This window comes from Triturus cristatus, chromosome 4_2 (assembly GCF_964204655.1).
Source record: "Triturus cristatus chromosome 4_2, aTriCri1.1, whole genome shotgun sequence".
Classification (NCBI taxonomy): Eukaryota; Metazoa; Chordata; class Amphibia; order Caudata; family Salamandridae; genus Triturus; species Triturus cristatus.
Genome location: NC_140586.1, coordinates 844,470,554 through 844,495,833, shown reverse-complemented (window position 1 = coordinate 844,495,833; position 25,280 = coordinate 844,470,554). Strand labels below are relative to the sequence as shown.

Here is a 25,280-nt window from a genome sequence, read left to right as displayed (position 1 = left end):
ACCTACTAGAGAAGTGGGAAGAACATGTCCTTTTACTTGTTGCCCTCACACACCCCGAAGGATGTCATGCTTCATCATCGGGCAGGTGCTCCTCGTTGGGCCGGCGCTGCAATTCCCAACGGGTCCCCCGAAGGGTCGCTTTGTCGGAGATCTTTTAAGGACTGCCGGATGGTGCATGTGGGTGTGCGAGGAAAGTGGGTGCTCTATATAAGGTGCATAGTAACGTGCAAGATAATTAAAAGCTGGCCAGGGAGTGTCATACAGCATGTGTAGAAATGATGAAACCCTAGGCAGCATAAAAAGGAATATTGTCCTAAAGGGCATAGTATGTCCTCATGTAAAGGGTCTACTAGGTCGACATGTTTCACGCCTTTATTGCCATACAGGTCAATGGCGTTTCTTCAGGACCAGAACAACAATTAGAGTGAAGTGCACGTGGTATCCAAATTTAAAATATAGGTACCCTCTCAAAGTTTCAGGGCTGACAAGTAGGACTGTGTGATGGCTACAACCCATTGGTTGTGAACGCTCCTGATGTAAACCTAGGGGAAGAAACACATGCTGCCTAGGGTTTCATCATTTCTACACATGCTGTATGACACTCCCTGGCCAGCTTTTAATTGCTTCTTTCTTCTTGCTCTTCTTTGTATTTCGGAATCTGGAATCTGGGGAAGGAAGATTCATGGTGCCCCTAAATACTAGATTTAGGGGCGTTACAGGTAGGTGAAGGCCAGGGACCAATGGGTCCCTGACCTGGGGTGGATACAACCCCTATCCTGCCTCTCTCCTGTGGGAGGGAGGCAGTAGCCTAGTCCTGATAGGGTAGGGCTTCCCATCTTCAAGATGGCGAGAGCCCGGAGATGTGTTTCACCTCGCCTCCCCCACCTGAGGGGTGAGGTGGGCAGGCTGGCACTTCCCCTGTCCTTATTTGGGGTTTCCGGCCAAGCTTCCCGCCAGAGTGGGGGGTTGCAGTGGCCTGGGGAAGCTCACAGAGGCGGCATGCCTTTGAAGCTTCCCCCTGCTCATCCTGGGGGAGGAGATTTATCACCTCGCCCAGGATGTGCATTGTTGCAGGCCCAGGAGAGCAGGAGCTCTCCCACCCAGGGGTCCAGCAACATGTCTGCTGTGTGGCAGCCTAGGCAGCTTCAGAGCAGACGTGGATTTGTAGGTTAGGTTTGAGGGGGCCTCTCTAAGATGCCCTCTGTGGTGCTTGGTACATTAAATCCCACACTGGCATCAGTGTGGCTTCAATGTGCTGAGCAGTTTGATACCTAACTTCTCAGGCTTCAGTGCTGCCATTATGGTGCTGTGGAGTTCGTATTTGACAAGCTCCCAGCACCATGTACTCTTAAATGGCAGCACTGCACTTACAGGGCCCAGGAATGGACCTGGGTACTGTAGGGGCACAGGGCTCCTGCCTCTGTGCCCACACCACTGGCATAGGGCACCCAGCTAGAGGGGTGGCTGATGTATGCCAGGGCAGTGTAGTTTGTGGGCATGGCACACAGGGATGTGTGCCATGTCGACTCTGTTTTGTCTTGTACCCAGACACTCAGCCTGCCAGGGCAGTGTGTGGGTATTAGGGTACAGGGCCTCTAAGGGTGGCACAATGAGTGCTGCAGCCCTTAGAGGCCTTCCCTGGTCACAAGGCCCTGGGTACCTAGGGTACCATTTACCAGGGGCTGACATGTGGCCAGGGTTTGCCAATTTGGGTTTTGGCTGTTAGGCAGTTTTTTAGGGAAGGAACACGGGCCCTGGGTACCTGATTGGCAGGAGCCCAGGGCACAACAAGGAAAAGGGCATCAGCTATTAGGCAAAAAAGGGGGGGTTACTGCAACAGAAACCCACTTTCTTACACCCTCTTCATAAGCTTCCTCATACATTGCTGCTAGGTGAAGGAGTAATATATCTTTATATTCTTTGTAGAACTCTCCAGGTAAGCCATCTATGCCTGGTGCCTTGTTAGTTGGCAGTGAATTTATAGCTTCCCTCATCTCATCTTCCGTTATGTGGTGACTAAAGTATTCCCGATGAGCATCAGAGAGCCACGCCAGGGCAATATCGTAGTTGCATTCGTCCTGGCAGTGTACAGGTGAGTGTAGTGGTCCGCAGAGCAATGTGTGATAGAGGGGGTGTCATATTCAAATGTTCTTGACTATCTATAATTTGAGTTATGTAGGACGCAGTGAGGGCGGGCCATAATTTACTGGAGAGTGATCCACCCGGCCTACCACCTTCTCCATAGGCTCTGGCTGTGTACTTGCGGGAAAGGTATTTAATTTCGTCAGCTGCAAACTCGTGAGTGGTGATACCTATGTATTTGTCTTCGAATTTCAGCCAATAGCTTAGGATCTGATGTGGTCATACATGTAGTTTCTAGGTTCGTGATTTCTTCTTCAATTTTGGACAATTGTCTTTGGATGTCTTTGAGTATACCAGCATGTTTACCAATACAGAAGCCTCTAAGAGTACTTTAGCACTATCCACTGAATCTACGTTATGTGTAAAGTATTCAGTAATAGCCTGCCGCAGTTCTACTCTAAATACTTGGTCTTGTAGTGCGCTAGGATTTAGGCGCCATGTATATTGGTGTGGGTGGGGATGGTTAGCTCTAATCTAACCGGCGTGTGATCTGAAAGAGTTTTGGGCATATGTGTGAGTGCAGTCGTCCAAGAGTTTATATCGGCTGTGGCTAACCAGAAGTCAATTCGCGACCAGGTGTTATGTGTAGTGGATATGTGTAGTGGATATGCAAGTGCCCTCTCTACGAGAAGGGTGGCGCATCCTCCATATATCTAACATAGCGTAATCTTCCATACCTTCTTTGAGTACCTTGGTGGATTGTTTATCATATCGATCATTACAGGTGGACCTGTCCATAGTGGGGTCAATGCACGTATTAAAATCTCCGACCCATAATATTGCAGATGGCCGAAGCGTGTGTAGTTTGGCCCATATGCCCGTGAAGAAAGGGGGTCATCCACATGCGGTCCATATACATTAACTATAGTCATGACAGTTCCTCCAAAATGACCTTGTACAATAACAAATCTCCCATGATCATCTTGAATTGATTGGAGCAGAGTAAAGGGAACATTTTTTTTAATAAGTAGTAAGACTCCTCTAGCATAAGTGGAATAGGATGATGCAAACCTGTATGAGGCCCATCAAGCCCCTACTCTGTACTCCGTTGTGTTAGTAAGGTGCATCTCTTCAAGACAGGCGACATCTACTTTGTGACGATCTAACTATGCAAAGACCTTTCGTGTTTTCTGTGGATTGTGTAGGCCTCTTATATTCCACGTCATAAGTGTTAGTTTCCTCGTGGTGATCAACCTGCTATTCATTTCTGCCTACGGTAATTACATGAACAGGATATCCTCGTCTAGATCTGCATATCATAAGATATACAGTAACAGATGTCTCTGTGCTGACCAGTTTTTTTAGTTTTTCTGCCCTTCCCTCCCCCGTCACCATCCCAATTTAGGCAGAGACAAACCCCATAAACTGATGAATATACTCATTCCGCTTGAACTTTACTTACTAAAACGAAAATACAAGGTTGTGGTGTACACAACGGTGGTGGGACTAGTCAGCCCTAATCCCCGATGAACAAGTCATACAGGGGGGTCATGTTACCAATTCTTAAGTGTTATGTTTCTACACAACTCAATGTCGGTAAATAGAAATAAACCTAATGAGATCCACAGGAGGCAGTGACATATATAGTCCAGGCGTGACACATTAGACAATATCAATCCTACGCACTACTTTGAGTAGGATATTGCACAGCCCAATCAAATATAACTGTTACTTGTCTGAGTCCACAGTATATCGGTATAGGAGGCCGCCGGTGGGTTCCACTTTTGAAGAGTCCAAGGCGATCTTAGTTAGTGTATACTACATTATTCAACATCTGATGTAGTCCCTGATTCATCTTGTGCGCCTGTAGGGGATCTCCGACGTGGCTGCTGTGCTGATTTCATTTTCAAGTATTTAAGTACTTCTGTAGGTGTGTTGTAGACTCTACTTTTACCGTCATCTGTAATTCTCAATCGCGCCGGGTAGATCATTGCATAAGGAATGTTCATTTCTCGTAGTTTCCTTTTTACGTCTAAGAATTTTTTCCAGGCTTCTTGGACCTGTGTAGTGAAATCTGGATAGATAGAGATAGTCATACCCTCATGATTCAAAGTGCCTAGATCGCGAGCCTTACGGAGCGCCACATCACGATCCCTGTAGTTGAGGATTTTGGCTACTAGGAGGCGCTGTCTCACCCCGATGGCGGCGGAGGTGCCAACGATCTGTGTGCCCGCTCCACAATAAAGACGTCCGAGAAGGTTTCTCTGCCCAGTAGCGTGATTAGGAGAGATTCAATTTAGAGTTCCATGCTGCCTGTGTTTGTTGTCTCTGTAATGCTCATGAAGCACAGGTTGTTGCGGTGCGACCTCGCCTCCAAATCTTCGGTCTTTGCCAGTATCGCTGTTAGGGTTGAAAAACCAGGGCCTCATGGGCCTGGCGGCGCAGGGCACGCCTTAATCTCCGAGTTCACCTGCTTTGTCGAACAGAGACACAGGACACTCCGTTAGGCGTAGAAGACCAGGTTTATGAGCTGCAGCTAATCACAGTTGTCCCAGAAGTACCCTCAGTATGTTCTTAGGAGACTGCTGCTTAACTCCGTGGCGCATAATCTTTTATAACACACAGATTCACAAGGAACACTCCCAATGTATACATGGTTAACCAATGAGAAGAATTTGAAAACAAGATATTAAGTAACCCAAATAAGTCTCTCTTTCAACTCTGTTTGTCACCCTTCCCCACAAGTTAATCAATGGTAGTGTTTACAATTCGTCTTGCAGGTGGCAGGACACATTTGTATGCCTCGAAGGACAACTGTGAAACGAGAGAATACAAGTAGAGAATAGCGAAGGCCAGAAGATAAGATAAAGTCAGGAAAGAATGGTGCAAACCAACAGATAGTCGAAACAGGGATCAGTCAAACCAGACAAGGATTAGCGGTCTCGGCCAGACCCTGACACCAATTTCGTAAACAGAGGCAGGAGGTTATTTGACACGTAGGAAGAGCAAAAGCACTTTGTTCGCCGTGCTGCCTGAGTGAGGGCAACACAAAATGGCAGCGGGACACAAAATGGTGGCTGAATATGAACAAAATCGGAAACTGAATTACCTCAGACCCTCCTTTTGCCATTACTCAGGCAAAACGCACAGACTCATTTTAATCCGAGTCAACGTCAATGGCCATGAGGTCATCAAGCTGTTGCTGCAACATCATTTTAATGTTCTCCGTTTTCTGTGACACAGGCCTTGGGACACACATAGTGGCACAAAGACCGCAAATGGCGGGGCCACACTGCATACAGAGATAACAAGAAAAAATTATGGTCAAAACCTCTCCAAGGAAGGTTAATACCTTCCATCCCCATTTGGACAGTAATCCCCAAAACCATCCCAATAAAGACCAATCTCCTTCGTCCTGATGAATCGACTCGTAGATCACTTGTAATTTGGAGATGGCATACCGTAGGGGCATCGTCAGGTATATAAATGCAACAGCTAGAGCCGATCAATTTACAAACTCCACCACGATCCGCAACAATAACATCTAGGGCAATCCGGTTCTGCAATGAGACGATCTGCCTGAAGTTCAGCTGTGAGATTACTCAAGGCTCCCACAGTAACATCTATGGTAGTCTCAACAACATGAACCAACTGTCTCATGTTTCTACTGTTGGCCATTGGGCCCCAACAAGGAAGAAATCCTTTGAGGAAATCACCTCCCTCTTGTCCTGCCCTGTCTTTAGAATCAGTAATCCCTCTGCCATATCTGCTTCTGTGATAACCTGAAGGCGCAGTGTATGTAGAAGGGAGAAGGAAAGCTATATAGCACGTTCCTGAAAAATCAGCCGGTAGCCACGTGTAGGCTCTATCGTGGCAGACAAAATACGTGCCCTGAGATGGCACCAACGGTGGCGAATTCCGAAATGTGTAAATGTATGTATGGGAGCAAGAGCTCTTTCCCTGTCCAGTGTCAGTAGTCTGGCCATTCATTTGTAAACAGAAATTACCTTGATGAGATACAGTCCAAATTGGTGGAGATTTTCCCTGTTTAACTTTATCCGTAAGGCTAGTGACGTAACGAGTCACATTCCAACCATCATATGTCCGTTTCTCATCAACAGGAACCTTACTATTCTCCACAATTCTAGCCATAGCCACTATTCCCTTTATCAGAGAACTATGAATAAAATCTGGTCCATTACCATATGAACCAACAGGATGTCTAAGTCGGTTCTGATATGCATTTGAAAACATCGTCAAATAGGCCCAAGCGGAACCTTCATAAGAAAACGGAAGGACTAAATATGGCATCCCTTTATCTGTGGTATGCGGCATAAGTCCACACACCCAACAGTCAGTTGTATTGACTGCCAATTGATACTGGTGCAACAACTGGACAAATGAATTATTAAAATATTCTGTTCTCCTGATTAGTTCATGTTGGGGAAGTGTACGTAATTGATGTGGTGAGATAGTAGAACGAAGAGGCAAGGAAATAGAAGTAGGGACAGATTTTTGCTGCATAGCATGAACAACCCAACCTACACAAGCCAATAAGATACACAAAAACATAAAAACACACAATGTTATGCCACATCTATTGTACAATAATTTACAATATTTCTTTCTCATCTCTTCCCTCTTATCCTTCTTTCCCAATTGGACATCCATCCTCTAAAATTGTTGCTCACGGCAATCTTCCTTACTCACTTGGCTGTGATTATTAGCCGTCCTATGACACTGCAAGTCCTGGGGTCCTAGCCACTATACAGGTCACAGACCAAGGCTCCTACTGTAAAAGCCATCTTTCTTGTATGATACCAAATGCTGTAAGCTTTTAGGCCCTGCTAGGTTGACATGAAAAGCAGTGCACAAAATGCTTGTACTTTTCCATTCGCTTCAGGGACACAGCTTTTGTAACACAAGGTTCGATCAAGAATAATACGTGACAGGGAAGATGCTCACGTAGACACAGACATTTCAGCATAGCACATTTTGCAATATGTCTGGTCCTTTCTATTATGTTGCAATAATTAACTGGGAAGGTACCAACGTTGATAGATTACATTACAGTGGAAAGTCCCCATAGCTGCCCACTTGGGACACGTGGTTAGCAACAGCATATTTCGGACCTTAAAAGGTATAGCACAATCTAGGCCTTTGCTAATTGGTCAAATGGATAGGGCTTAATTTGTGCTACGTATGTGATGATGCTGTATCCTTCGTGGTTTTGGCTTATAAAAGCTGTCACCAATGTCACATCTTTGGGCATTCAGTATCTTTATTGTCTGCCTCCGTGCTGCACGTACTTTTGCATTATTTGTTGTTCCCAAATAAATCTTGCTAACAGTTGTGCTGACAGAGACTTGTGTTATTTGTATTATTCCTTATTATTTCCATTTCAGCTTCTACATTTGGTGGAGAATGCAGCCCCAAAACATCTGACCGGCTTCAACGGCCACCGGCTGCTGGACTCCAACTCCTCGGGAGCTCGGAGACCTGAGGTGGTGACATTTCAATTTGTCTTCTCTATCTCCGGTCTCTGGCTGTTGGAGGACGACACCAGTGCTTAACCATTAGTTGCTTGTGTCATTTCTTTGGCTCCTGCTCTTTCTCTCTCAGCACATTTGTATAGCACTATTTTTACTGGATTCTAAGCGCTCTCCTCCTGTCTCCTTTTCTCTTGGTACTCTTCTCATGCCATTGCCAGTGTTTCTTTGGCCGGTGTGCCTGTCTCTGGGATGGCTCCATTGGTTGTTTACCGCAGTACTTCTTGGCTGTCATACTGGCAGTCCTCATTACTTTCTTTGTTCTCCTTTTTCTATCACGGATAATTTCCGCTGTGTCGCCATTATGCTTGTGACATTTCCTTTGCTTCCTCTTAACGTTTGCTCGGCGCCACTGACTCTGTTTCTGCTTCGAAGCTCTTTCTGCGTTTTGACATCTGACACTGCTGCCGACTATCAGCTGTCTTTTAATGTGCATTTTGATCTCCTTTGTAGTTCCTGGTCCTCATCTCCACCCCTCCAGACCGGCGATGGTGTCCTTCTGCTCGAGTCCATGCACGCAGTAACTCCCTGGTGCTACGCAGCGCTTGGCTGTAACGTGGACCACGGAGGGCGTACTTCTGCAACCCCTTTGTCTTGCCTGCAGAGAGTCTCCGGTCTATGGGGGTGGAGGACAATTGGCCCCTGGTCCCCTGGTGACAACTGAGGTTGGTACGCTTTGACAGACCAGTGATCACTAGGTGAGTACATATTGAGGGTTTATATCCTCCTGGTTGGGTTGTAGCAGGTAGCCCCTCGTTTTAGAGTTGTGGCAGTTTCGCTCCCCATGGCAGGTGGTTGCGGTGAAAGCACCCCTGTGGCTGCACGCGGTTTAGGTGCAGCGGCTACGCGTAGTTCATTCAAGATTGAGCTGACGAGCTCCTTTGGGACCTTGGTTGGAGGGACTGGTGGAGGGTTGGTGATTAGCATCCCCTCCGGATTTCATTCAGTATTTAGATTAGGGTTACTTTTCTGTTTCTAGGCAGCCAGTAGCGCTCCAACCAGACTAATAGGTCCAGGGACCCTGCTCAGTGGGAGCAGGGTCAGGAGGATTCGGTGGGAATTCTCGGAAGTGGGCCCATGGGTGCTGTCTCGGTTTGAGCACACCCAGCGTCGTGAGGGGTTGCAACTGCAGATGCTCCCCTGGTATTCTATCGCTGTCTATGATTCAGGGTTCACCTCACTACTTGATGATGTGCTTTGTACTGGGAGTATACTTGCTGCACTGTCACCTTCACCACTGGGGTTCGGTGAGGGCAAATATTCGCCTTTTTTCCTTGACCACGCAGTAACTCCCTGAAAATAGGAAGCACAAGACTACTGATGTTTCATGGAGGGTGAAATTCTGCAGTTCCCTGTCTTGCCTGCGACACTCACTGGCTCCAGGGGTGGAGGGTGTCGGATGCTGAGAAAAGGAAGGGGGGTGAACGCCTGGTTTCAAACAATGAAGGAATACGTGATTTATTGTTTCCTTGATTTGCATTAATAATAAGTTTCTTGAGCTTTATGATTTTTGTTTTCAAGACCTATGTTCGTCAGTTATCGAAATTTGACTGTACATCTACATTTTTGACTGATCTGACTTTGACACGAGGAAGATTTCTGTTGCCATTCTCATACAATAATATTTCTAGACTGCTCAAATAGACACTTTCATAATTTGTTTTTATATTGCACATTACCCTAAGTCTGTGCACTGCTACTTATGATATGTCAGGTTTCAGCTCTCCTTATGATTACACTTATTACACTAACACTATTTTGGGATTAGGTAACAGGTGCTTGTGTAGATCCCCACTGCCTGTGTAAGTGCAGAGTTCACCTGTTTTTGTCTCACCTTTTATGTGATTCTAAAAATTTCGTTCAGCAGCACCTCTGTGGGTCTGCGTGGCCCAGAGAGAAAGGAAGGGGACGAAATATCTTACTCTACCTCTGTCTCTTTTCTTCCTATCCATGAATATTTTCGGTGAACTTGTAGCAAATGTCATTTCATGTCACGTTGTCTGATAATGGGCGCTTGCTCTGCTTCATTTTAACAATGCGCAGCTGGCTGTTTGATCGCTGACTGATTAGTATCTGTTATCAATTTGTATTATCTGTTATCCATATCCCCACACCTCAGGAATGAGCAGCCAGACATAGTCTGCTGACTACCTTCTGAGTCACTGTACCGACGTGTGCCTGTAAGTTTGTCTACTGCAAGAGGGACAGATTACTCCTTCCCACATACACTTACAAAGAGCAATTATTGGGGTACGGGTTCCTTTCAGGTAACACAACTGCATTGCTGTTTCCATCTATTGAAAATGGGGAATACAATTATGACATAGGACTGCATATTGTGTTTCGTTTAGATTGCAATGTCTTTCTTGTGACTGTGATTATTCTCCTGGAAGGAAGGGAATGGAAGATTACGGTGTGGGACTAGTTTTTGGGAAGTTGTGGCCAGAGATAAGTTGGCGCTGGTGCACTGCCTCCTGCTGGATACCAAGGGTGGTCTCCAGATGTGAATAGGTGTCCGCCTACTCACAACAAGGAGGGTGTTGGTGTTGGTATTGCATTATATGCATTCATTTGAAGCGCTGTTATTGTACTGTATGGATTTATTTGAAGTGCTTTTATTTTTTGATATACTGTCTTTGATTAACTATGGGTTTGTTTTGTAATACTCTAGCAACAGAGCTCTTGGACCCTGAGCTTGCACAACAAATTTTGGGCAGGCCCACTCTATCATCAGTAAGGGGTTGATAGACATCCCTTCAGTTAGATGAATGTACATGAGTGAGCACGCTTCTCCTCTGTGAGGAAGTGGGCGGTGCGCTGAAGTGTGTTTCCCCTTACAGTGCCGGAAACATATGTATTCACTGGTATAAGCAGCAAGCGATGGCCCTAAGACAAACACAAAATACGGGAACAGCCCCCCTCTCTCCATATTATAGTTGCGATGATGTCAACTTTACGTTCCCTGCTTTCTTTCCAAGTGCCAACAACGCACCACATTGATAATGCCCCTGTGAAATGTGTCCCCTCCACCTGGGGAAAAGGAAAATAAAGTGGCATTTGTACATGTCTCATGGTCCAGAGCAGATCTCATGTCCTTTACCAACGACCTTCTGAAATTACGTGTAGAACAAAGAAGAGGGTACATAGAACTAATGAGACAGGAAGGGAGACAAATAGGTGGAAGGGAACACCTGATAATTTTATAGAGTAGAAAGAGTGAAAGCAATAGTTACTGAGAAATGGCCAGCACGGCCTTTGATTATATGATACATTAAAGGGTTAAAGAAAAGTCTTTTGGACTGGCTTTGAAATAACGATCGTGGGCTGGCCACAGATTCTGGGCATTGCGCCAAGACTAAACCACACACTACAACAGCTTTCTGTGGGTATGAACAGAACTACTTAAAAAAAGAAATGTATTCTTCGCAGCGGAGAATGGAAGGGAATGCAAATGCTTAAATGTATATTAACAAAATAGGATTGAATAACTGTTACAATTTATAGTTGTTTAAAGTTCATTTAAAGATTGATGAAGGGAAATGGTATTTTGTGTATATGCACTTTAATAAGTTTTGGTGCAACATTTTCAGATGCAAGAACGTCAGAGAAAAGATGTGTGTCGTACGTGTCTGTTTGGTGTCTTGTCAATTGACATTGTGAGGGCCAGAGTGATGTTATCCACAGGTCCCCCACCCCATCTCCCAGAGTGATTTACAACAGGAGACATTTGCTATTTTAAAGAACAAAAGATTCCATTACATTGCACAAAGGCTACCTAATTAAAAAGCAGGGGGAATAGAGGACCCTCCTGCCAGTTATCAGGTTATTTCCGTGCATTTATAGGTATTGTCCCTGTTTCAAGTGCTGGTTTTTCAAAGTGTGCATTTGAACATATTAGCTATTGAGCTAAAAGATCTGGGTGGCCTGGGTTCCCATTATTAAGAAAGATGTAAGTTGCAAAGATGAAAATGAAATGCCCAGGATAACACAATTAGGTCATGTTAGGTAGCTGGCTTGTTTTCCCCATTTCTCACTCCACAGACGGCAGCCTAACATATAACGTCACCATCCTCACAAGCACATATAGAATAGCACTAGGTATATTGCGCTCTTAAAGGGTTTTGCCTAATTGAATTGAGCAAGGAGAAGTACTATGTTATGTATGCATCTAAAAGAAATATTGTGTATGTATATTAATGTTTTCCATTTCTAGGTTCTTCAGAGTTGCAGGATATATAACAATTTATAATGTAAGGGGAATGTGCTAAAATGCTTTTCTAAAGCAGTGCATTCGCCAGGGGCTACAAAGGACTGGACAAAGAGTAGTAAAATTCTGTTTATTTATTGATCTTTAGTAATGAGTATATGCCAATGCAGAAGGATAGTGTGCATTGAATAACTTAACTGTGCTTCGTATTATGATGTTTTAAGGATACAATGTGTACAGATTTATTATGTCTTTTAATGTACAGGTGTAGTCTTTAGGGGTGTTAGTGAATAGGTGTCCTGTGACAAAAACCACTTGTCCCTTTTGTGCCATGCAATGCGGCAACAAATTATGGCAGCAATATCATTATATAAGGTCTCTAAAATAGCATTTCTGATTATGCCAGGGCTCCTTCCATAGTAGGGTTTGAATACTAACTATTACCTTATGCTGCCACGTTCAACAGATCGTATATAAATCAGGGGGAGGGAGAAAGAAGGAGTTGCGACCCACTCAGCTTCTTTAACAAATATCTGAAATATCAAATGAGAGTGGATCACTGGTCCTGAAAGAACCAAAGTAAGCATCAACAGTTAATGAACTGTTAAGAAACCCTCAAGCACGTTTTCTGCAAGGTGGTGTTATAGCGGTATGTTCGATTATCCGCTTTGCTTAACAACGTGACAGCATCATCATTGGGTTACTGTGTGCTTCCTCCACCCGGAGGTTCTTGCCTCTGGTTTTTTCAGTAGTGATCATAAAAGGTGTGTGATAAAGGCATCCCAGTGAGTGTAGGTTAAAAAACTCGTAAAACCAGTCAAAATTTTTTTTTTAATAGGACTGGGTTCGGGTTTGGTTAAAAAATATGATTTATGTGCAAAGTTAGACACTTTAGGGTCTGTTGCACTTGGTGAAAGTATTCAAAAAAATGTGGTCGACATGTTTCAGCCCTATCTAGCGCCCCTAAGGGTCAGGTGGGCTTTCTTCAGGACCAAATGTGATAGTGGAGGAATCTAAATATTCATAGGACTCCTTAGGGAGGGTGGAGTGAATAGTCCAACCAGCACGAAAAAGTTCGTTTTGAACCTGTTAGGAAGTGGTGGAAAGAAAAGGTAAAAAGACTGATTTCAGTCACAATCCATGCTGTTACTAAGTTCAAAATCTAGAGCATCAGCCGTTGTTTTGCAACTTAAAAATGACAATACTTCTACTGAAATATAATGTCAATGGATAGAAAGACAAAAATTGACATTTGTTAATGGCAAAGAATGGCCCTCTTTTTGTATTTCAAAAAAGTGGGGGTATGCAGGTAAGAAGAACCAAAACATTAAAAACTGAAACACAAACACATAGACTCATCGCCATTCTTCAGTAGTGAGAAAACATATCCCGTTGAACTAGGGAGCGTGGTACACGATGATTGGGTTATCGAGTACAAAGCATCAATGTCATACATGGTATAGAAACAAGTAGCTCAAAAGTAACAGAGAAAAAAACTAGGAGCAGAATGGGCCAAACTGTCCTGTGTCTATCACAGATCGTTAAAAAGGCGTGTTATGTGAAGCTTATCAATAATCAGTATACGAACTTCAAATTTGTGCAAGAGCTAACAAAAGAAACAGTGTAAAAAGGGTGAGGATTTGACAAGGATTTCGTATGATAATCAGAATAATTATTCACAAAAAACGATGTTAAACGCCTTTAAATAAATATATGCTGATTTGCTTGAGGTCGCGAGTACGCGCAGAATATTCGAGGCGTGTTAGTTTAGTAGGTCACCGTAATGTGCAACAATGAAGAAATAAATAACTATGTACCTTGTTTTCTCTAGTTGAGGAAAACCTTCGGGGGTAGGAGGCTAAACCTCGCTCTTGGGAAAAAAAGGGAAAGGAAAGTAATTTAAGGTGAATTGAATACATTACGTTCCTTCGAAGGTCTGCTCGAGTCCGCCTCTGCCGCTACCTTGCGCATAGGTGTTGTCGACTTGTTCTGCCGCTGCCTCTCTTTCCCCGGTATGTCTGCTGATAGTACCGGGTCAGCTTTTTTAAAGGGGCAGGGTCGTCACATGTTCAAAAAAGAAACCGAGGAGAAAATTTGGAGCCTGAGTCTGGTTTTATCGTTAAAACTTGTTTGGAGTTGTTATAAGATATACACTTCTATGCAAGAAAAGTATGTTGCTTAACAGAAGAGGAAAAATATGATACATCGGGCGATTGTTCGAGTCTGCATCTGCTTATTGTTCATCTGCTGTCTCAATAAAGTTATAATTACAGCAGCGCACGCTTCGAACCTTGTAGAGATTTTATCATGCTGCACGCTCAATTTCTCAATAAAGATATAGTCAAATTCATAAAAGAGAGTGGTGCTGCTGTTCTTTCGGGGATGTATTCGTAATCGTTATTGAAATGATGGTGTCATAATGTGAGTTCGCTCTCAAGTAGTATTATATGGTGTGTTTTTGGTCATAATTGAGAGAATAGTTCCGATCTATCTCATCTTGGTTGAGGCGTTCATTCTTCTGCTTTGATATAATCAATATTCAATTGGTGCATAGTGGTTGTCATTTGTTGATGCTTAACCAAGGTATATTATCATTAAGTCCCTGTATATGGGTGCGAAGCCGGTGGACCCATCTTTGTTCTTTTTCAAAAAGAATTTTTTCTGCGTTGTGATTTTTAACAGTTAGAGCTTCTAGGATGACCCACTGGAGATGGTTAACTGTGTGGCCTTTTTCCAGATAGTGGCTACTCATTTTTGTGGTGCTCTTTTTGCATTTCACATTGCTCCTATGTTCGCAGAGTCGTTATTTTGCTTTTCGACAGGTCATTCCGATGTAGCGTAATTGACAAGGACATGTGATCATGTAGATCACATGGGTAGTATTGCAGTTGGTATGTGCTCGGATTGTCCATTTTAAGTCTGGTAAGAGTTGCAGGGTTTTTGTTGCCGTAGTGAGGTGACAGACGGAACACGTGCCACATGGATAATGGCCAGTTACTGGTATATTAATCCAAAGGCTTAGGGTTGTTTCCAGAGTTGGTTTAGGTGGAGGTCTTGTATGTACCAAAATATCCTTTAGATTACGTGTCCGCTTGTTTGAGAACCTCGGTTTTGGCCATTTCAAGGCTCCTGACGTGAGAATCTTCCAATTTTTGTTGATAATTTTCTTTACGTCATTGGACACTGGGCTGTAAGTGCTGACACAGGTGACTAGGTCTGTCATAGGCTCTTTTACAGTTGTTTCTAAGAGGGCCTCTCTCGGTTGGTTTCTCGCCCTCTTTTGACATTTTTTGATGGTTCGTGGGGGGTAATCTCTGTTCTTCAGCTTCTCGCTCAGATCCTGCGCTTGTTCTTTATAATCTTGAATGGTACTACAGTTGCGTCTGAGTCGGAGGAACTGACCGTACGGAAGGTTCTCTCTCATTGGGCGCGGGTGGAAACTATTGAAGGAGAGTAAACTGTTCTTTGCAGTGGCCTTAAAAAGGTCTTAGTCTGGATGGTATTATGGTCAATGAAGATGGTGACATCTAGGAAGTCAAGCTCGTTTGAGCTTGATGTGTATGTAAATTTCAGCCATTCGTCTCTGGTGTTCAGCCATTGATGGAATTCAGTTAGTGTTGTTGTGTCGCCTTCCCAGATTAGCAGGACATCATCAATATACCTTTTCCAGAAGATGATCTGGTCTAGAAAGGGGTTGGTAGGACTCTGTACGAAATTAGCTTCGAAATCGCTCACGTACAGTCCAGCCACGCTCGGCGCGAAGGTACTCCCCATGGAAGTACCGTGGCGTTGTCTGTACATGATGTTGTTAAATTCGAAGTGGTTCTCAGTGAGTGCTAGCCTACAACACTCCAAAATGAAGTGTCTTGGCGTTTTGTGGTTCCACTGCTGTTTGAACAGTAGTTCTTCAAGGGTCTCCAGCGTTTTCTCCTGTGGGAGGCTGGTGTAAAGACTTTCGACGTCTAAACCAACTAGCAACATTCTTCCTTCTGCGAAGCGTTGGTTTTTTAGAAGGTTAAGCAGTTCTTTGGTGTCCTTAAGATAGGTAGGTGTCCTTTGCACTAGTGGTTTAAGGTAGTGATCCACAAATTGTGACAAAGGTTCGAGGATAGATTCGATCCCGGAGACAATTGGCCTTCCCGGTGGTGGTCTGCGGTCTTTATGAATCTTGGGAAGCGAGTAGAAGTACGGCATCCTCGGTGTCCGGGCAACCAGGAACTCTGCTTCACTTTTAGAGATCCAACTGTTCATTTCAGCTTCGTCAACCATCAGGGTGATGGTTCTTTGGAGACGTTCTGTAGGGTCTACTGTGATGATCTCATAGAACTTTCTGTCTGATAGAAGGTCCATACACTGTTGCTCATACCCTTCTTTACTCAGCAATACAATTCCTCCGCCTTTGTCGGCAGGTTTTATCACAAGATTGCAATTATTCCGCAAAGTGTCCAAAGCTAATTGTTCGGCCCTGGATACATTCACAAATGGTTTCCTAGTTTGATCTTTGAGACCTTCCACTTCTCTCATGATGGCTTGTTCAAAAGCCATAATCTCCACTGGAACCTGATGGTTCAGGGGACAGAACCTGGATTTGCGGCGTAAGGTGGTATCGCCTTCTCTCTCTTGTTCATCCTGTTCTTTAAAGTAAGCTTTAAGCTTAATTTTGCGACAAAATTCTGCCATCTCGCATTGGAGTTTGAAAATGTCAACAGGAGGGGTTGGAACAAAGCTCAGGCCTTTATTTAAAATGTTTTCCTGTTCAGTTGTTAGGGAAATATCAGTTAAGTTGAAGACGAGGTTGTTGCGCTTGTCCCCGGTTTTGCATTTGTCATACTCCTGGTATGTACTTGGCGCTGTTGGTCTTCCCAGGTTACTCCCTTTCTTCTTGCCCTGTTGTTGGTCTGGCCTCTCCCTAAAAAAGGAGGTCTGTGTGTATAGTCTTGACTCATATTTGGTGGTGGTGGAATTCCCATCTGTGGGGGGCCTGGGTAGAAGGGGGTATTCCAGCCTTGAAAGTTCGGATTATATGGTTGGAAGGGGGCTGGATGTTGCGGAACGTTGAACGTTGAAAAAGGGGTTGTACCAGTTATGAGGCCTTCTCCTATTCTGGCGTCTGTATTGTCCCCTATTTCTCCTTGGTGTGTAGGTCTCATCACCACTCCAGTCCGATCCGTTGGAGGAGGAACCCATGCTCGAGTTACTTGAGTTGTGGTCATAGTTCTCTTCCGGGACTTTATAGTCATCGGCACTATAAGGGTGCATTCTTTCATTTGAGAACTTCTTTAGGTCTTTTCCAAGTTTTTGGATTTTATTTTGTGTGATATATTCCCTAGTCTCGTTCATCTCCTTGTTGATCTCTTCAAGTCTTTTTTTGTATACTGTTAGATGTACCATGTTCTTAAGTTTTGTTTCGGTCACCTGGATCTTAATGGTGAGTTCTTCAGTCAACCTGGTAGCTGTTTTTATGATCAGGACAAGGTAATCTCTTGTACACTTCCATGAGATCGAGGACCAATCTTTTCGGAAGACCAAGTCATGTAGGAAAATTCGTGGAGCGTTGTTCACCCAGAGTCCTCTTGGTGCCGCATTAGCGCGAAGGTATTCGGTCATGATGACCCCATGAATAGCAGTGCGTACTTGTTCTTTTTTCAGCTCTGACAGTTCTTTCCAATCTGTAGTTTGTGCTAAAGTTTGTGTTAGGTCTTTATCCTGCAATAGTGAGGGGAGGGACAAAATGGCATTGATTTCGTCTGTTGAGTAGCTCAGGCCTAAATTCTCGGCCATGGCGATTTTAGAAAAACCTTTCAGTGGGACTTTTTTGTCCTGATAGAAAGGATGCGTATGATTTTTTTTCTCTGTTACTTTTGAGCTACTTGTTTCTATACCATGTATGACATTGATGCTTTGTACTCGATAACCCAATCATCGTGTACCACGCTCCCTAGTTCAACGGGATATGTTTTCTCACTACTGAAGAATGGCGATGAGTCTATGTGTTTGTGTTTCAGTTTTTAATGTTTTGGTTCTTCTTACCTGCATACCCCCACTTTTTTGAAATACAAAAAGAGGGCCATTCTTTGCCATTAACAAATGTCAATGTTTGTCTTTCTATCCATTGACATTATATTTCAGTAGAAGTATTGTCATTTTTAAGTTGCAAAACAACGGCTGATGCTCTAGATTTTGAACTTAGTAACAGCATGGATTGTGACTGAAATCAGTCTTTTTACCTTTTCTTTCCACCACTTCCTAACAGGTTCAAAACGAACTTTTTCGTGCTGGTTGAACTATTCACTCCACCCTCCCTAAGGAGTCCTATGAATATTTAGATTCCTCCACTATCACATTTGGTCCTGAAGAAAGCCCACCTGACCCTTAGGGGCGCTAGATAGGGCTGAAACATGTCGACCACATTTTTTTGAATACTTTCACCAAGTGCAACAGACCCTAAAGTGTCTAACTTTGCACATAAATCATATTTTTTAACCAAACCCGAACCCAGTCCTATTAAAAACAATTTTGACTGGTTTTACGAGTTTTTTAACCTACACTCACTGGGATGCCTTTATCACACACCTTTTATGATCACTACTGAAAAAACCAGAGGCAAGAACCTCCGAGTGGAGGAAGCACACAGTAACCCAATGATGATGCTGTCACGTTGTTAAGCAAAGCGGATAATTGAACATACCGCTATAACACCACCTTGCAGAAAACGTGCTTGAGGGTTTCTTAACAGTTTATTAACTGTTGATGCTTACTTTGGTTCTTTCAGGACCAGTGATCCACTCTCATTTGATATTTCACACGTTCAACAGATCTACATACAGGGGATGAAGGTAATGGTAAGAATGCTGAGACAGGTTGGATTTTTACTCCTGAAAATAGCAGACATAATACTTCTTCCAAGGTTGGCTAAAAGTGGATGGAGGAAAAGTGAGCTTGCAAACACTCAGATTTTCGCATGAGTAGATCTACACCTGCATATTTGCTCATGCTTAAATGCAGTTCACAAATATTTTCTAGGAGTACTATTTCTTGTCCTGCTTCTGTAAAGTCTTGTGAATTAACAACAGTTGTATATCTGCACTTAATGAGAGGACGTGGGTGCACTTTATTTCATAACTCGGCCCCTAATTAGGTCTGGCATTAACAGTGACCTTCTGTGTTTATTAAAAGGTTGTCTCTTTCCCTTTCTCTCCATGAGGGGATTCCTCACACCCACAGGCCAACAAATATAACATGCACAGTTGATCAGTGGCCTCCTCCAAGCATTACTAAGACCAACCAAAGTGGCTATAATACAATGTGCAGCGCACACATCATCAAACGAATATGTATTAAAGGGCATAGCATTTATTGATGGGGAAGAAAGGAGAATAGCACTGATAGGCTGCCAGTTAGTAATGGTACAAATAACAAGCAGTGAGAAGAACACTAAAGATAACAGTGACGCATTATACTATGACCCAATTTATATTAAAAGGAAGGTGGATGAAAAAGAGGAATGGGTCAAAGGAGGATGTGTGCAAACAAAGGAGGGGTTATGGACAGGGCCCCATGGGAAGATATGCCTGCCTTCAGCAATGCTTCCTTCCATCACATGCCTTTTTCACGATCTCTCACATGTTGGCCGAGATGGCATGATCAGACTGTTTTCCCAATGTTGGTACAACTCCGAGTTCCGCCAAATAGCAGAAAGACTTTGCAGGCAATGCACTGTTTGCGCACAATATAATACTGGAAAGGGCACACCAACTGCACCTGGTCATTTCTAAGCCTGGGCAAAGCACTACGCTACGCTCGCGTAGTTTGCGAAGTTCGCGCTACTTCGCACTACGCGAACTGCACGTAGCACAGTGCGAACACGCGTAGCGTAGTGTTGCGTAGTGCTGCGGTAATTTTTTGCTTGCTCGCGGTCCTCAACATCAAGTTGGCGACCGCGAGCAAGCAAAATGACATCCCGGCGAGACTTTTTCCTTGTTCGCGATCAGCAACTTCAAGTTGGCGATCGCGAGCATGGAAAATAAACCTCCCGGCGAGATTCCCAACGCGAGGAGGTCAGGTTTCTCATTGCGAGTGGTCGCGTATGCTCGCGACCGCTCGCGATGAGAAACTACCAGTTCGCGTTGAGAAAGCTGAAGCTCGAGTAAAAATCTACTCGAGCAGCAGAAAACTACAGCTCGCACTGTGCAAGATGCCGTTTTCAATGATTGCACAGTGCCGGTTGCTTGTCCGCACTGTGCAATCATTGAAAACGACATCAGGCACAGTGCGAACAAGGTACTACGCAGTTCGCGAAGTGCTACGTGTAGCTCGCGTAGTGCGAACTTCACTTTGCGTAGCTTCGCGAAGTGCTACTTCGCGAACTACGCCCAGGCCTAGTCATTTCCCTCCTCCCCACGGACCAATTGAAAGCCTCCAGATGGACTTCATAGACATGCCCCCCACCCACAAGTACAAACATGTGTTGGTAATTGTGTGCATGTTCAGTAAGTGGACCGAAGCATACCCAACAAAGAACTGCACATACAGTTGCCAAATGCCTCCTACAGGAACTTATCCCACGCTTTGGAATACCAGCCCTTCTGAGCTCCGACAATGGGCCAGCATTCATTTCCCATGTCATAGGGGGAATATGTAAGGGACTTGGGGTCACACAGAAACTACACTACACCTATCAACCCCCCGCAGCGGGCGCGGTGGAGAGGAAGAATGGGGTGTTGAAGAATAAGATTGGAAAAATGTGTGCATCAACTGAACTTTCATGGGTAGATGCACTACCACTAACCCTGCTGGCGATGAGGAGCACGCCAGATAGGGTAACAAAGCCCAGCCCAAGAAATAGTATTTGGCCACCCCATGAACATTGCAGGCCACATGTCCACAGCCCCACTATCAATAACAGACTACCTGCTTTTATGTTAGTGCAAGAAATTAACCGAGACCTTACGTTATCTTCACCACCAGGTACTGCAGGCGCTTCCAGAGGCAACATCTCCACCGCCACATGACCTGCAGACTGGTGACTGGATCTGGGTAAAGGCCCACACCCGACGGCACTGCTTCCAGCCAAGGTGGAAGGGACCTCACCAGATCATCCTCAGCATAGCAACAGCAGTGACGTGCCAAGGGCTGACATCCTGGATCCACAGCTCCCACACCAAGAAAGCAGACGCACCAGACAGCAGAGAATGAGCTCTACCAGCACCACAAGCGAGATCTGAGGCACCTCGCCGGTACAACATTCGATCAAGCACGCAAGACAAGACCAATGGGAAATAAGAGGCAGACACTTGCTCGGGCAGGCTAGGACTCCAACAGAAAACAGAAGACACCAGAGGCAGTAACATACGGCGCACAACAAGCCCAGGCCTCTGGGTATAATGACTCCAAAGACGTCTGTACCAGTTACTTTCCAAGGGAGTGCCAACTGTCATGTGCTAGTAACCTCTGACAGTACACCATCAAGGCACCAACCTTTTCTTCTAAATGGTTGACTGGTGTCTGCACCAATAGACCCCTAGGAGGTGCATCACCCGCTAGTTAGATATCAAAGACATGGCTTTGGAACATCAAAGAACTGAATTGAACACTTGGTTAAGGGTATGTAACTACCTAAGTACACCCCAATTACGACAAATGCCAGCAACAAGATCTGGAAGGCTTAGATCTATACAAGTGAGGGTAGAAGAGTAACAACTAATAATTCATATGAGGTTATTGTGTCCTGGAATAAAATTAAATAGTGTGCTGGAACTAACTGTGCCAAATTCTACGCTATTGAGTGGGTTAGGAGACCTGATCTTGCAAGACATCTCGTTCCCCACTTTTTGGACATCAAACAACAGCACAAGAAGTGAGACATTTGACTTGACATTTTGGATTGCGTGATTTATGCAATAGAAGAGATCTGATCTGGTCTTATCAGAGACATTAACTAAACAAGTGAAAGAAAGGAACAATGCCAAGTACAAGAAGAACGGATAGAACATGGCCATCAGTGTTAGGAGCCATATTGACACCAGTCCCAGGGATAATAGTGACTGCGCTGATAATATTATTTGCAAAAGACATTGAAATAATGTTCATCAATGGCCAGCAGGGAGGTGAGGGGTTAGAAGATAGTGATTTGGTATCAGATGGGGCAATGTAGAAGCCATCTTTCTTGTATGATACCAAATGCTGTAAGCTTTTAGGCCCTGCTAGGTTGACATGAAAAGCAGTGCACAAAATGCTTGTACTTTTCCATTCGCTTCAGAGACACAGCTTTTGTAACACAAGGTTCTATCAAGAATAATACGTGACAGGGAAGATGCTCACGTAGACACAGACATTTCAGCATAGCACATTTTGCAATATGTCAGGTCCTTTCTATTATGTTGCAATAATTAACTGGGAAGGTACCAACGTTGATAGATTACATTACAGTGGAAAGTCCCCATAGCTGCCCACTTGGGACACGTGGTTAGCAACAGCATATTTCGGACCTTAAAAGGTATAGCACAATCTAGGCCTTTGCTAATTGGTCAAATGGATAGGGCTTAATTTGTGCTACGTATGTGATGATGCCGTATCCTTTGTGGTTATGGCTCATAAAAGCTGTCACCAATGTCACATCTTTGGGCATTCAGTATCTTTATTGTCTGCCTCCGTGCTGCACGTACTTTTGCATTATTTGTTGTTCCCAAATAAATCTTGCTAACAGTTGTTCTGACAGAGACTTGTGTTATTTGTATTATTCCTTATTATTTCCATTTCAGCTTCTACATTACCATGACCCTGCAACCTGGACAGATGGTACATGTCACAAAAGAGATGAAAATCTCAGGTGTCTTTGACCAGTCTAGGCCTTAAATTATATCGAGTTCTGTTTAGTACAGTTTGGTCCTGAAATAGTGTCTGTGGATCTGTAGTGTTCAATCGGAGATGTGGCGGTACGGCTTCTTGTAAAACGTCGTCATCTTCTTCTCTGACCGAGTTCCATCCAGGTGTGCACTACTGAAAGGTACAAACCGGGGGACCCTTTCGCCTTCAAAATCACCTACACCCTTACGGATCCACTGGTCAAAAGGCAAGGGCAAGGGCAAGTTCTTTTTCCCTTCGACTTTCACTGCTGTACGTGTCACCAGAAGAACTTGTCGAGGCGCCTTCCAACGAGGTTCCAAATTCCTTGTCCTCTGAAAAATTTTCACACAGACCCAGTCTCCAGGTTGGATAGAATGACCTGGGTCTGTGGAGGCCTCTGGTAAAGCGTTTTGAACCTGTTGGTGGAGAACACGCAATTTAGTGGTGAGGTCATGTAAGTAGTCAATCAGCATTGGATACTGTATGTCAGACTACTTTTTAGCTGTTCTAGTGGATAGGAGAGCCAAAGGTAAAGCATCGGGCCAGGCAAGACCCGTGCTGGCCCGTACCTTTGCAAGCTTAAGTTTGAGAGTGCCATTATAGCACTCTACCAAACCCGCTGACTGAGGATGGTTCGCCGCATGGAATTTCTGCCTAATACTAAGACCTGCACACACCTTTTGCATGATTTGGCCCACAAATTCACTTCCATTGTCACTCCAGACAATGTGCGGCAAACCAAACCTAGGGAAGAACTCTTTCAAAAGAACTTTGGCAGTGGACAAAGCAGTGTTATCTTTTAGGGGGTAGGCCTCTATCCATCTGGAAAAGGCACACACCACCACCAGAACATATTTGAGATTGTTGCATCGCTCCATGTGAATATAGTAAATTTGCAACACCTCAAAAGGATATGTTGGGGGAGCAAAATGACCTGCTGGAGTTGGGGTTCCCTTTCCTGGATTATGCATCAAGCAAACGATACAATGCTTCACCAAATTATCTGCACATTTTGGAATCCCTTCGTTCAGCCACACTGGAGCCAGAAGCTTACATATTCCTTTCGCACTGATGTGGGCTGGACCATGCGCCATAGCAACTACAGGCAGTACATAGGCGTCTAGTAACAGCCAACGCTGATGTTCTGACAATTCTATCCAACATCCCATCGCGTCTAGCATTCCTGTACTCTCTTTCCACTTACTTAACTCTTTCTCTGTAGCCTCTCCTTGAATCGATCTCACACTTTCTATTGTGTCCTCACACATTCCTCTTTCCCTGACCCAATTTGCAGGGCCCGCAACATACATGCGACTTGTAGCATCTCTGGCTGTTGCTTTCGCTACCTCATCCGCAAAAGCATTTCCGCGACCAACATCATCAGTAATCCTCTTATGCGCACTACACTTTACAATTGCTATCTGGGTAGGCAAAGCAAGTGACTCAAGAAGGTCAGTTACCAACTGACCATGCTGTATCTTAGTTTCGTGGGAGGTAAAGAATCCTCTTTCCTTCCACAAACGACCAAAACTATGTGCCACACCGAACGCATACTGGCTGTCGGTATACACATTCACTCTCTTTCCCTTAGATAACACACACGCTCTGGTCAAAGCTATCAGTTCAGCTGCCTGAGCTGAATTATGTCTGATGCGTGCTGTCTCCACGATTGTATGCAAGGTGGTAACAGCATAAGCTGAAGTTGTCTCACCATTAGGGAGTTTAAAAGAAGAACCATCCACCCATAGGATCCCATCTGGGTCCACTAGTGGTGTATCTTTCAAATCAATCCTACCTTTTGTCTCCTCCTCAGTACGGAGAAAGCAATCATGTTGTTCCTGAATACCTTTCTCCTCTGGAAGAGGTAACAATGTAGCTGGATTTAAAGTGTTACATCGTTTGATGTGCACATGACTAGCCAAGAGCGTCAGCTCATATCCAGACAAGCGAGCACTTGTGAGATGCTGAGTTTTTGTCCTATTTAGCAAGGTATCCACTGCATGTGGTATCATAACAACAAGAGGGTTATCTAACACCACTCCAGCAGATTGACGAATAGAAATTGCTGCTGCTGCTGTAGCTTTAAGACAACTAGGCAATGCCTTGGCTACTGGGTCTAACGTAGCCGAAAACTAGGCACATGGCCGCTGTTTGTCTCCAAATCGTTGTGTTAAGACTGACAACGCACAACCCTCTCTTTCATGGACATAGAGCGTGAAGGGCTTACTGTAATCCGGAGTACCCAACACAGGAGCAGAGCACAGAGCAGCATGTAAATCAGTAAAACTCTTCTGACATTCGTCAGTACAAGGAAGGGGTTGGGGCGTGTCTTTCAAAGTGAGTGCCAACAAAGATTTGGCAAACAAAGAAAAATTTGGAATCTGTCTACAATAAGAGGTAATGCCCAGAAAGGCACGCACCTCTCTTTGTGTGGATGGCACAGACATTTGTGCAATTGCTTGGATACGTTCTGGGGTCAATCGCCTTCCCTCCTTCGACAAGAGAGGACCTAAATAGGTAACCTCTTGGCGGGCATATTGTAGCTTAGAAGGTGAAACCTTATGATGAAGATCAGACAAGTGACGCAACAGTGCAAC

At 44.4% G+C, this 25,280-nt stretch overlaps 1 long non-coding RNA gene across 1 annotated transcript in view; it reads left to right on the top strand.

Annotated features, from left to right (window-relative positions):
• LOC146835232 (uncharacterized) overlaps positions 1-22,545 on the top strand; it is a 30,894-nt gene extending 8,349 nt beyond the window's left edge. The window contains exon 6 of the long non-coding RNA XR_014960696.1: positions 20,806-22,545. This is a non-coding gene — a long non-coding RNA (uncharacterized LOC146835232). The remainder of the gene's footprint in view (positions 1-20,805) is intronic.
• Positions 22,546-25,280: the final 2,735 nt, after the last annotated feature.